This window comes from Rhinolophus sinicus, chromosome 16, assembly GCF_057876585.1.
Source record: "Rhinolophus sinicus isolate RSI-liver-muscle chromosome 16, RSI-T2T, whole genome shotgun sequence".
Classification (NCBI taxonomy): Eukaryota; Metazoa; Chordata; class Mammalia; order Chiroptera; family Rhinolophidae; genus Rhinolophus; species Rhinolophus sinicus.
The window spans coordinates 180,889,606-180,902,332 of NC_142516.1; the positions used below are offsets into that span (position 1 = coordinate 180,889,606).

General features: G+C 31.1%; 1 pseudogene; it reads right to left on the reverse strand.

Moving 5' to 3' along the window:
- Nucleotides 1-2,996: 2,996 nt before the first annotated feature.
- Nucleotides 2,997-6,639, reverse strand: LOC109457093 (calcium load-activated calcium channel pseudogene; annotated as a pseudogene).
- Between the last annotated feature and the right edge of the window lie 6,088 nt (nucleotides 6,640-12,727).

Consider the following 12,727-nt stretch of genomic DNA (forward strand, 5'->3'; position numbering starts at 1 on the left):
GCTGAGTAGATCTCAACGTTGGCAGATGCCAGTTTGAGTTAATGTTAGAGAAAAAACATTTTCAATGGGAGAACTATCTTCTTTCTTGGTTTCTACTAACAGGGAGTTATCTTTACTCACCATTATTATATTTTTATTATTTCAGCCAGTAAACAAGATTGTTGAGAAAACTGATTTAGTCTTCACAGAATAAAAGAACAGTCTAAGAACAACTTTTCATAAATATGGCTTGATTTCTTGAAGAAAAAAAATACAATGCATAATCTTTGACCCTACTAGTTTTGAAAGCTTGTTGTATTGCCTTAATGTGCAACGTATCACATTATAGCTAACACATTGAATTATTTATATTTAGCCTATAGAAAAAATGGGAGCATTAGTGTGATTCAAATCAGACAATAATTGAAAAAAAACATAACTTATTATACAAGTTCTGGACAAACTAGAGTAACTTTTATGGAAATAAATTTTGTGCTGTTTAGAAAATTTATTATATCTCATATTTTACTTATTCCTCATATCTTTGTCCTATCCCTGATATCCTTCTTTTATGTATAAATATAGTTGAGGCAATAATACAACTAATCCTTAACCAATGTGATACAAACATATTTTTTAGCAAGATTATGTCACCATACTTTGTTTTGTATCATATTCAGAAAAGAGAAATTAAATATTAGAGGAATAAACTGGATGTTTATGGCTCTAGGTATATATTTATTTGAATATATTTTATTTAGCAGGCACATACTTTTGTCTTACAATCAGAAATACTACTATGATTTTTTTAGTGGGAACATGGCCTTAATAATAGATGTTATTAGCAGGATAAATTAGTGATAATTTAACAAAAGAAATATAACAGAATGAAAAGAAAATGTATTCCCATACAGTATGATTGTTTTTCCCCCTTTCATGTCCAGTAAAAAAATAAATCTTAAATTATGGATTTATTTTCATCGTCTAGCCCTCTGTCTATATTTAACATACATATCTCATTTTGATGTCAATGAGCCATTTCCATTAAAAAAAAATAGAGGGAAATGTAGGAAGTGGGTATCTGGATGATCATTTAATGAAATTTAAATATGTCAGCATCACTCTGCAATTTTAATGGAAAACAAAACAAATACAAATATGTGTATATTCTTTTTTAAAATTAAATTTATTTGGATAACATCGGTTAGTAAAATTATATAGGTTTCAAGTGCTCAATTCTATAATATATATCTGTCTGTCTATATCTATACCTATATCTATCTATATCTATATCTATATCATCTATATCTATATCTATATCTATATCTATATCTATATCTATATCTATATCTATATCATCTATGTCTATCTGTCATCACATTTTGTGTTCAGTTCCCAGAGTCAGTTCTATTTCCATCACTATATATTTGACACCCTTTACCCTTTTCTATCATCTCCCCCCTCCTCCCTTAGCCCCTGGCAACCACTAAACTGTCGGCTGTATGTCTATGAGTTCTTGTTTGTTTGTCTTGTTCATTTCAGTTTTATATCCCATACATGAGTGAAGTCATATGTTTGTTTGGCTGACTTAAATTGCTTAGCATCTCAAGATACATCTATGTTGTTGCAAAGGGCTTTCTTAACACTATTATAGAATAACATTTTACATATAGAGTTGCAGGTAGATACTAGAGCTTAAAAACAACACAATAAAATTAAAAAGTAGTACAAAAAGCATTATTTTTAGTGTGAAGAACAATTTATTAATCCTTATTATTAAGCATTGTTTTCAGTGGCTAATATGATATATCAACTCAAGTAACTATTCTCTATTAGGACTAAAATAATAAAATACCTAAATAAGATTTGAGAAACAGTTGAAATATCATAGAAGCATCGTTAAATATTTGCTTTTTCTGATTTTAATGACATATTTAATAATGGCTGATAATATGAGACATTTCTTTTGTGAAGTCAATGGATATATGAATTAAAAACATCAAATTAAAAAGTAATGCACTTGTAAATATGAATGATCATAAATGTTATATTTTTTCCATTCTTATTTTACATTCCTTGATTTTTTGTCTCATGTTTTTAAACTTTCTATTGACCAAAATTTCCAAAGACCATCCTTCTATACCTTTCAAGAATTTATATTGCAGCTTATTTGCCCTTTGTTGTGTATGACCATCCAAAGTATCAATAGTTCTTAAAAACAATTAGGTGGGTGATATCTGAGTTTGGTCTCATCTGACATTTCTTTTCACAAATTAAAAATAATGCCACACAATGTCAAGCTTTGGTGATGTGACAAATAAGTCTTCTTGCTTAGATTTAAATTACGAAGCTGTAATCTCCCATTTTGAGTTAAATTTATACATGAAACATATCCCTGTATTAAATTACTAGTTGCTTGACAAATAAAAACATGACTTCTTTCTCTCTCTCTCTCTCTCTCTCTCTCTCTCTCTCTCTCTCTCTCCCTCCCTCCCTCCCTCCCTTCCTTTCTTCTTTCTTTTTCTTTTTTTATGAAATAGCTAACATTTGGCCTCTTTATTGATCATGGGTCATATATTTGGCTTAAAAAAGACACAAACCAAATAGTATGGATTAAGAGTCACTAGTTAACTGAAGAAAAACTAAAATTTTCTTTCAGACTGCTAAGTACTCATAGACAGCCAATTCCACGGCACACAGCCATCTTGAGAGTTGGTCCCAAAGACAATGTTCACGTTGGCAACACAAGAAAGAGAGTGTCTCATTATATAAACATCACCTGAAGTTATCTAATCAACACACTTATTTAAAAAAATCTCCTGTGATTGAAAGCACTGGCATGTTTGTTTGCTGGGTGCCATTCTCATTCTAGTCCTATTGAAAAAGTCTAGACATGACTGAAACTGGAAAGTGGCCCATGTGGTAAGGCCGCCGAGGGCTCTTGCTACAGAATAGTTGTCAGTCTGATTTGAAGACCTAGGAAAAAAATGACAGGAAGTAGAGAGTTCTTCTTGATTTCAAGAGAACGTTCCAGAAAGAGGCGGAGGGCCAAGAAATCCACGGGCCTGCTTGGTGGCAGTTCACGAAGGGGCAAGGCCAAGAATCTTCTGGCTGTTCTGTCACATGGACATGGCACAGAGAATATAGAGGGAGATGAAGGAACAGTCTGTGGTTGTCACCCAGCAGATTTCCATGAGGCAGTCCTTGGATGTAGGAAAGGGGGGTAAAAGGAAACTTGGTCACCATTCTACCATCAAATATGGATTTGAACATTCCCATTAGGGCAGTAAAACAAAAGCCAATTGCAAACACGGATTTCATTCTAACCACTGACAGGTCTCTGTTGTTATTCTTCAGTTTCTCTTCCTGCCTCTCTATCTTCTTTTGTTGTCAGCCAGTAGACTCGGTTACTGTCTCCTTCTTCTTTGCCAATTTCCTACTCTGCTTTTCCACTTCTGCCGTGAGCCTCTTGCACTTGTCTGTCCTATAAACCAGGACCCAGAAGAGCCCTGAACATGGTGCTCACCTCGCCCTTCATCTCCTTATTCCCTCCCGTCATGGGGGAGGTGCTCCAGAGCCAGGAAAAATGCAGCCAAAATGACCTCTCTAGATTTCCGGAACCTCTTTTGTTTTTCAATTCCTCTACTACTTCCATTTTGTCATGTCATTGGGCTTGGCTTCTTTAGTTTTCCTTTTTATTTATTTATTTATTTTTTACTTTATAATAAAATGTGTGTAGTAAACATTCATGTTATATAACATTCAATTTAACATGCAATAATTACATTTTTGTACCTGTGGAATTTTTAATTTTATAAAAGTATTAGCCTTTACAAAAGCAAATAAAAAATCTGTTACAAATTTTATCAATCTTACTTCCTAAATAACAATTTGGAGCATGATAATCAATATGGACTTAATGTATCCTAACAATTAAGAGTTTGTGCATACCTGTCTATTCCTTTATTTTACATACATCAAGGATGTTATTTTCAAGTCAATCCCTCTACTTACAGTAGTAAATGTTTATCTTCTCAGAAAGAAATAATGGTTGCTATTAATAAAATATTACAGTAATAATTTCAAAATAAATTTTACACTTTTTTTATCTTTGAAGGTATTGATTTCTGTTTAAGCTGATGTCACCTATGCTTTGGAATTTCTGATTTGTATAACTTTACTATAAAAAAAATATAGAAGAAAATAATGAAATCTTCCAAAAATAATTTACTTTGATTCTGAAACATATTTGATTAAGAAAAAAAGATAGAGCAGCACAGAGACTTATGGTTGTGTACTAAAAATATTAATATTTTATTTTATCATTAAAATAAAATGATAATATCACAAGATTACCCATCAAATGACCTATACCTTTTTCATAAAAACTTTAATTTTATAAATACTGTACCTTTACTGTCCACAACATGATGTTCAGAAAAAAATTACTAATTTGTATTTTTGTAACAGATTAACTTAATGTAAACTGTGTTACCCTATCCAATGGAATGATATCTTAAAAGGAAAAGCCTAAATTAAATTAAAGAAGGATTATGAAAACCCATTAGGTTCTGGCCTCAGGTAATGCCAAAATGAAACATAGTCTCTCACTACAAGTTAGTTAAAATATAATGAAAAGAAGAATATATAAAAACAAGTGGTCATTGAAAGATGTCTTAAGTATTAAAACTCGATTATAATTGGCAATGTTTAGGGACATAATGAGTGATTTATTATATCAACATATAACAGTTTTCATAAAAGAATTGACATTTGTTCTGGATGTTAAAAGAAACAGATTTTTATAAGTTTTGCAAGTACATAACACTTAGGGAGAAAAGGTAAATTAAAGGTAAATACAAACAGAATGCCTACATTAGGCCTCAGCCAAGAGAGAAATTGCCAAAGGAAGCATGGCATGGTTGGAAGTTTAAAAGTAATGTGTGTGTTCAGGAATTCATTCTGGAAATCTTTTAAAGCTGATATCAGACATAACATGAACAACAACAACAACAAAAAACATGGTTTAAATTTTGGGTGTACACCAGAACAAACTGTGTCTAAGTATATTGTGGAAAAAACCTAGCAGTTATTCTAAAAAATCTGGAGAAAGAAGGTTAAGAAGTAATACAGTGTTCAAGGAAGGATGCCTAAATAGCTGAACCCAAGAGAGAAGAGCCTGTAAGTTGTTTCATTAAAGAATTCTTCCACAGTTTTCTCCAAAGGTCCTTAGAAATACTTGTTAAAGCTACATTATACATTCATGTTTTATTTATATTCAAAGACTGAGAAATAAAGATACCAATCTGCAGTTTATTAAAAAGAAGCTAATTTAAATTTTTGTTAGAGTATCTTGGAAAATTGTTAAATTTCAGAAAAACTGGAGGCTGCACTCTAAATGAGCAGAATATATTTGTAGTTTGAGTCCGTTCATCCCACGAAAATTTGGCCCCAAATAATGAATAGATTAGTAAAAACATCGAATGTAAAGTAGCAGAGGCTTTTGCTGTCATCGAGACTCAAATAAGGATCTTAGTTCTATTATTTACTAGATGTGGAAAATTGGAAAATCATTACAACTCTTTAATTCTCAAGTATTCTCCTCCTCCTTATCTTTTTTCTAACAATTGTGATCATGTATAATTATAGCTATAACAAAGGATTAATAGAGAATTAAGGGACAATTTATTTAGAATACATAACAACATCTAAGTAGCACTAAATAAATTAGTAAATGTTATATATATATGTGTATATATATATATATATATATATATATATATATATATATACACACACACACACATACATATAGGAGTGTAGTAATTATTTATGTAAATGAAGTAGTTTTGTGGCTGTAATGATTTTTATAACTATAGTATTATTAATGGTGGTAGAAATATACTATAAATTATTATTAATGTTGTGATGGGTTCAGTTGAGTAGTATATGTAATTTTGGAACTAGTAGTGGTGTATTTGTTTACATTTTTGTTAGGGAGCTCACTGGGGACAGAAAAGATTGCCATACCTTGTCCAATTTACCTTTAAACAAATGAATCTGCAGAGCCAAAGATATTTTGGCTGAAACTAACATTTCCCTGGCAAAACATAGACTGTGAAATCATAACATTTAGACTTTATTAAGTCCTGGCTCCACAGTTCACATGTTTTAGAATCTTAGGCAATTTCCTTCGTGCCTCTCAGCCTTTGTTTTATCTCAGAACATGAACGTGACAGGTGGAGGGAAGGGTGTGGAATAACCAACACAAAATTTTACATTGAAGATTTTTTTCTAAAAGGTAATAGAGGTTAATATACTTTGTAACAAGAAAACAAAGGTCATGCATTTGTTGTCATTAGATATGAGGATCCTGTAAATCAGGTGTTCTGTGGCTGAGAGGCTGTTGGCAAGCATATTGTTTGGTGATTAAGTATACAGTTGTCAATCTTAAATTTCAGATATTTCTTATAAGAATTCAGATTTCCAGCTTCTATTGAAAAATTGGGATTTCTGTAACCTCTAGCCAACATTCTTCAAAGGTAACAATGGGAGGTACTGAGTAACTTTTCCCTCTTAGTCAGGGCATGGCTGCTAGTCCATCATGCTCCTTGTACCTCTTTGTGGTTTCTCTGACATGGTGATCAATTCAGCTGCCATTTGTCATTGCACTTGATAAAATTTAGACAAAAGTGAAATATTTTCATACCTAATCTCTGCCAAAAGTTTGACTACAACACTAACAGAGCTGTCATATTTTATAAAATGGAGTATAATATTTCCTTGGGAGGAGTAAAATACTCAGACATGTTTACTTTGTGTAAAAAATATACGTGTTAAAATAACAAAACTAGACATAATGGTTAACCAATATTCATACCTCCATTAAATACCTTACTTATCTCCCTTCTCTAGTCATTTGAGTTACAGATTCTGTTCTCAGAAAACACAAATATTAGCTGAAATTTCACTGGTTTGTAGATGAAAGGATGGAATAATAAATTTGGTTAGTATGCCAAGACATGGTAGAGAAATAAATGTTTGTACTTTCAGTAATCGTGATTAAATTTTGAATGTCAGTCCCCCAGTACTTGATTACACTTTAGTTTCTCTAAATTATTTGATTTCCTTTAAATCACAACCACCTTTTTATATTAAATGGAAAAATATCTTCATATATAACATAAAACATTCTACATTAGTGTATGATTTTTGTTAATAGCCTTGACCAGTTAGATATCTTTCATATATGTAAGATTTCACATATCCAGACTATTTTTACATATTCAAACTTCCACCTCAAAATTATCTCTGTGGTTTAAATCAAAGCAACAAATTATGAAAACCAAATGATGTTAAATCTTGTTGGCTATCCTATGAAAAATTAAAAAAAACAATAAAAAACAAAAACACAACTCTTCATGCATTTCTGATATTGTGATTCCTCTCTGTGTAGTTAGATAAAAATACACGTATTTTTATACAAATTACATAGTTGGCTATTCTAACTATAAATTGCGATGCCTTTCCAATGTCTATTCTTCACATCACTTTGGTTCATGTAATTAAAAAATATATATTCCTAGATTTCTTTATATATTTTCAACTACTCCTTCAGCAAACAGGATATTTTAGATAATGATTTATTAAATAATCACATTGCAATAGTTAATATTCATACCTTCTCTATATTAAATATTCAATAGACAAGGAAACAGTAAAGAACATAGTGCATTCATATGCAGAATGCAAGAATCATAACAAAAGTTAGTAAAACACTCAGCATTATTAAAATTACATAATATGATGTTTCATCATGATATCAAGAAAATAGACATCATTAATTAAAACAAATAACGCATTCTTAAACACTATTTAAATAATTTGCTATACTGAGACTTAAAAGCTTGAATTCACAAAATCAAAGTATAATTACTGGATAAATTTATTTACTTCTTTATGCTTGTAATGATGCAGTCTAGACATAGCAACAATTTCCAATTAAAATGTTTTCACAATATAATTATGATAAAAATAGTACATACCATATAATAGTTTCTTTTTGAACAATAGATTTTATCAGTCTTAGATTCGGGATATCGGAATACATATTTCCTAAAGGCATCTTTTCAGTATTATTTCTTTTAATATATCTGATACATGAAAAGATAGAAACTGCATCACAACCAACAGAGAGTCAATTAATGAAAATGCTTGCATATTAATGTTATTGGTTTCCACTCATAAATTATATCTTTTTAAAATCTCATGTGAATTTGTGATCAAGAAAAGTTTTAACTTTTTAAGAAAAAGTGACTAGGCCTCACTCAATAAAGTATACTTATTTTATCTTAGAGGAAATTTGTTAAACTTGTCATAGACAGTTTTCTCATTTTATTTTATTTATATAAAAATTAATCAGTTTGGTTTTTCTTTCAACTGTCACTGACACACATTTTGGGCTCCATCCTCCACCCATTTACTAATGAAAAAGTTATATATTGAAGAGTTTGTTACTAATATATTCAGTTCTCATTTTTAGATGTTTATGCTCTGACAATTTTTAATCTTCTTAATAACTTAAGGAACAGAAAATCAAGTAAATAGCAAAATGTAATTCAGTAACTATATGTGGTGTCTATATATTTACTGCATATCATGTGTGAGAGAAAATGAGTGAGAGAAAGAGTGAAAAAAGAGAGGATTAGATTAACCTTTATACCAAAATTACTAAAAATAATTTAAAAAAAGCATTTAATTCTCTAATTGAAAATGCCAATCTGTAGGCAGCATGCGATCTAGTAGTGATGGTACGGTAGTTTCACTAAGTATTAGGGAATCTGACTCCTTTTATTGGTGCTTCTATCCTTAGCATGTCACAATTGCACATATATTCCATTATGGTGATTCAAATTCAGCCAGCAGCCAGCAATCACACCTACATTCCTTTCAGTAAGAAAGGAGCAGAGTCAAAGAAAGGCCATAACTATGCGTTTTATTTTTTTAAGGACTTCTCTGATGTTAGTAAAACGAGAAACTGTAGAACAATTAAATTTCTTCCACATGTACTTCCATTAATCTGTATGTTTATGACCTATTTATTGAATATACACTTTTTAAACTTTAAACACAATTTAGTGTATATATTTGATTATTTTCCAAAAGAAACTTTAATATAAAAATTAGTTAAACTTTTCATTCAAATATTATGTGGTTGACCAGGTATCACTTCTAATCTATAAAATCATCACCAAACTACTTTGTTAAGATAGATTCTAGACTCAGCAACACCTTTTTAATAAGATGTTTTGGGAACTTTTGAAGAAATAAGTTCTCAAAAGCTGAGTTAAATTAGAGAGAGCTCAACTCCCAGGTATCGGATAGCTGATTAAAATAACAAGCTAACATGAAAGTAACAGTCAAATTTTAAATCATTTACTGCAATAGTATAAACAAGAAGAAGGGCTGACTCCCCCAATGTTCAAGAACAGTGCAAGTCAAGGTCAGATTTATCATTACAGACAGAGGTAGCATGGGATAAGGAGGCAATCTCATTGCCAAGGAGCCCTAGACAAAGTTCCTGCCATTTTCTGTACCTGGGTGGCCAGAGGGAGAGAAGAGAAAGGCTAGGAGTGAAATGTATTGAATACTGAGTCTTCAAAAGTCTTCCTCTCGCTGATAAGGTGTTTGCAGAGGCATGTGAGGGAGGCCTCCATCAAGGGCCCCAGATAAAGAGGGTGATGGATGGAGGGATCTGAGCTTGGAAGGGAGATATTCATAGAATATGGCCATTCAGAAGGCTGAGTCCTTGACTACTGTGCATTTACTGTGCACCAAGTCTAGTGTGGGAGGGTAGTTTTCCTAGTGCTCACATCTCCTGTTTGCCATGTGTATTAACTTCTCTGTTAGTCTGCTCAAGCTGCCATAACAAAGTACCACAGACTGGGTAGCTTAAAAAGAAGAAATTTATTTCTCCGAGTTCTAGAGGCTGAGAAATCTAAGATCTAGGTACTATCAATGTCAGTTTCATTCTGTGGAGTAGTTTCTTGGTTTGTAGGTGACCACCATTTGCGGTGTGCTCACAGGACCTCATGATGTGCATTGAGAAAGTGAGAAGGTTCTCTGGTGTCTCTTCCATCTAACACTAATCCTATGAGATCAGGCATCCACTTAATGCTCTCATTTATCCTCATTTCTGGATTCCATTAAAGCCCTACATTGAGGATTAGGGTGTCAACATTTTAATTTGGGCAGGCACAAAAATTTCAGTCCAAAATGACTTCTCTTGAATTTAATTATTCTCTCCAAAAAGCCATTGTGAGAAATAAAGAACATAATTTAAAATGGCATCAGATTCATATTATAAACATTTTCAGGTTTTTAACAAAACAGTAAGGGGTCCATTAGTTTTTACACATATAAAATAACTAACAGTAAGCATAATGATAAATAAGTTGATTTATCCATAAATGCTACCTGAAAATAAAAATTATTTTGTTGGAGTAACTATTCAACTAAAGGTTAAGGAAAACTGAGAAAATGCTAATAAAAGTCTATAGAACTGGACGTATTGTGAACCAAAGCTGTAAAATATATTTGTGAGTGTACATACATTTATGTATGCAAGTGTATCTATAACTAAACAGATGTAGATATAGCTAAAAATAAAGCTATAAGTGTATATATAACTATATCAATATTAATATATCAATATTAATGTAATTTATAATTTTTATAGCATTTTCTTTCCCTTCCCCTATACATGCTTTTGCATTCATATGCAAGCTTTTTTATAATAAGGTACAATTTGGGGGCCATGTTAATGGAAGATACATATCTTTTATAATTATTACTAATCAGGTTATTTACCTCCAATTTAGACTACTTTTTAAAGTCATGAAATGGTATAACCCTAATAAGAATATCTACACTGATTTTATTAAAGTTATTTTTTATGGGTGTTCATATCCTTCTATAATTCATTGTACTTCATTCTGATATATACTGCAGCTGGTGATACTTCAGAGTTTTTTCAGTTTTAAGGTAAAATCTGTATTATTAACACTTGTTTCTTAGCCCTTTCTCACAGAAAATTTAGGCCAACCTTGTTCTTAAATGTTTAAGATCCAGAATGCACATATTTGTGTTACTCTGATTTTAATTCTGTATAAAGGTATGGCTTGGCTAAATTATAAAGTGTATGTAAGCCTTTAATTCCCATTTGATTAAATGAGTAAAAAAATATGGTTTAAAGTAGAATCTTATCACAAGCAACTGTGTAAAGTATAAATTTTGGAAAAAGCCCTTGCATTTCTCATTCAGTTGTATGATTCAATGTAAGTGTATTTTATTGAATTTATTTCATATTATATTCTTTGTATGTATTAGTTCCTGCCTAAAATTTTTATATGATATTTCTTGTATATTCATGAGAATATACGTCTAGCTTTATCTCACACTGACAATGTTATCCATTCCATTTTAGTTCTAATATTTCTCCCATTGATAACTGATGCATGTGTAGAATATTATTAAAAAAAAACAAAAAAAAAACCTGTTTCACCTTAGGTCCTTTTGTAATGTTGGTATTTTATTACAATATACTATTAAACAAATTATTCATCATGAAGCAAATGTACTAATTTAAAATTATGCAAGTAAAACAAAGAAATGAAAACTCATAGACACAGACACTAAGGGGAAAGGTAGAAGAGGAAAAAGGGCTCAAATATACGGTGATGGAAAGAGAACTGACTGCGTGGTGAGCACACAATGTGATACGTAGATGATGTATTATAGAAATGTACACTCAAAACCTATGTAATTTTGCTAGCCATTGTCACCCCAGTAAATTTAATAAATGAATAATTAAAAATATGCAAGTATTGATATAGATATATAGATATAGATAGAGATAGAGATAGAGATAGAGATAGAGATAGAGATAGAGATAGAGATAGAGATAGAGATAGAGATATAGATGTGTGTATGTGGCTACTTTAAAAGCAGAAGTTAAATTGAAATTATGAATTATTGCTGATGCTAAAATTCATTTCCAATTACTTTTAATTCCACAAATATATTATTATAATTAATTTAGCTTTCTCATAGCTACCACTTAAAACTGGTTCATACAAATATACTTATCTATTTTTTAGCTATAGAAATAACAAAATTAAGCTGATTAATATATTAAAATCTAGCTAAATTTCCAGCTTAAGCAAAGGATTCCAAGTCATTAGAATCCAGTCTTCCCACTGAGAAAAATTCACATCTGGGCTTTTTATATGCCCCGGAATGAGAATGTATGAATGAAAAAAATAGTGAGTCAATGAAGTTTCAGCAACATCAAATTTTTTACTCAGGAATGAAATTGCACCTATTACTGAATTCAAAGAGGATGAATTGATAAACTGACACAACATGAACAAACAAAACAATACAAAAAAATGAATACTGTAAATCACATTCTATATATTTATATAATACTTAGTATAATTCTACATATTAAATTAATCAGCATGTACATTTCCCAGTGGGCATCTTCTCTATTCTCAGACTGTCCCCAAAGCTTTCCCGAGAATTCCCTCCCCCCACAGCCACTGATGAAATGGTGATTCTAGATCATTCGCAACACATGCCCTTTGAGGTAATTTTGTCTGCATTGGGTTTGCTTTGAACTAAATAATTAATGATCTCATGTATTCTTCAAAGGCACAACGAAAGAGGCTTCACTAAAAGGAAGAAT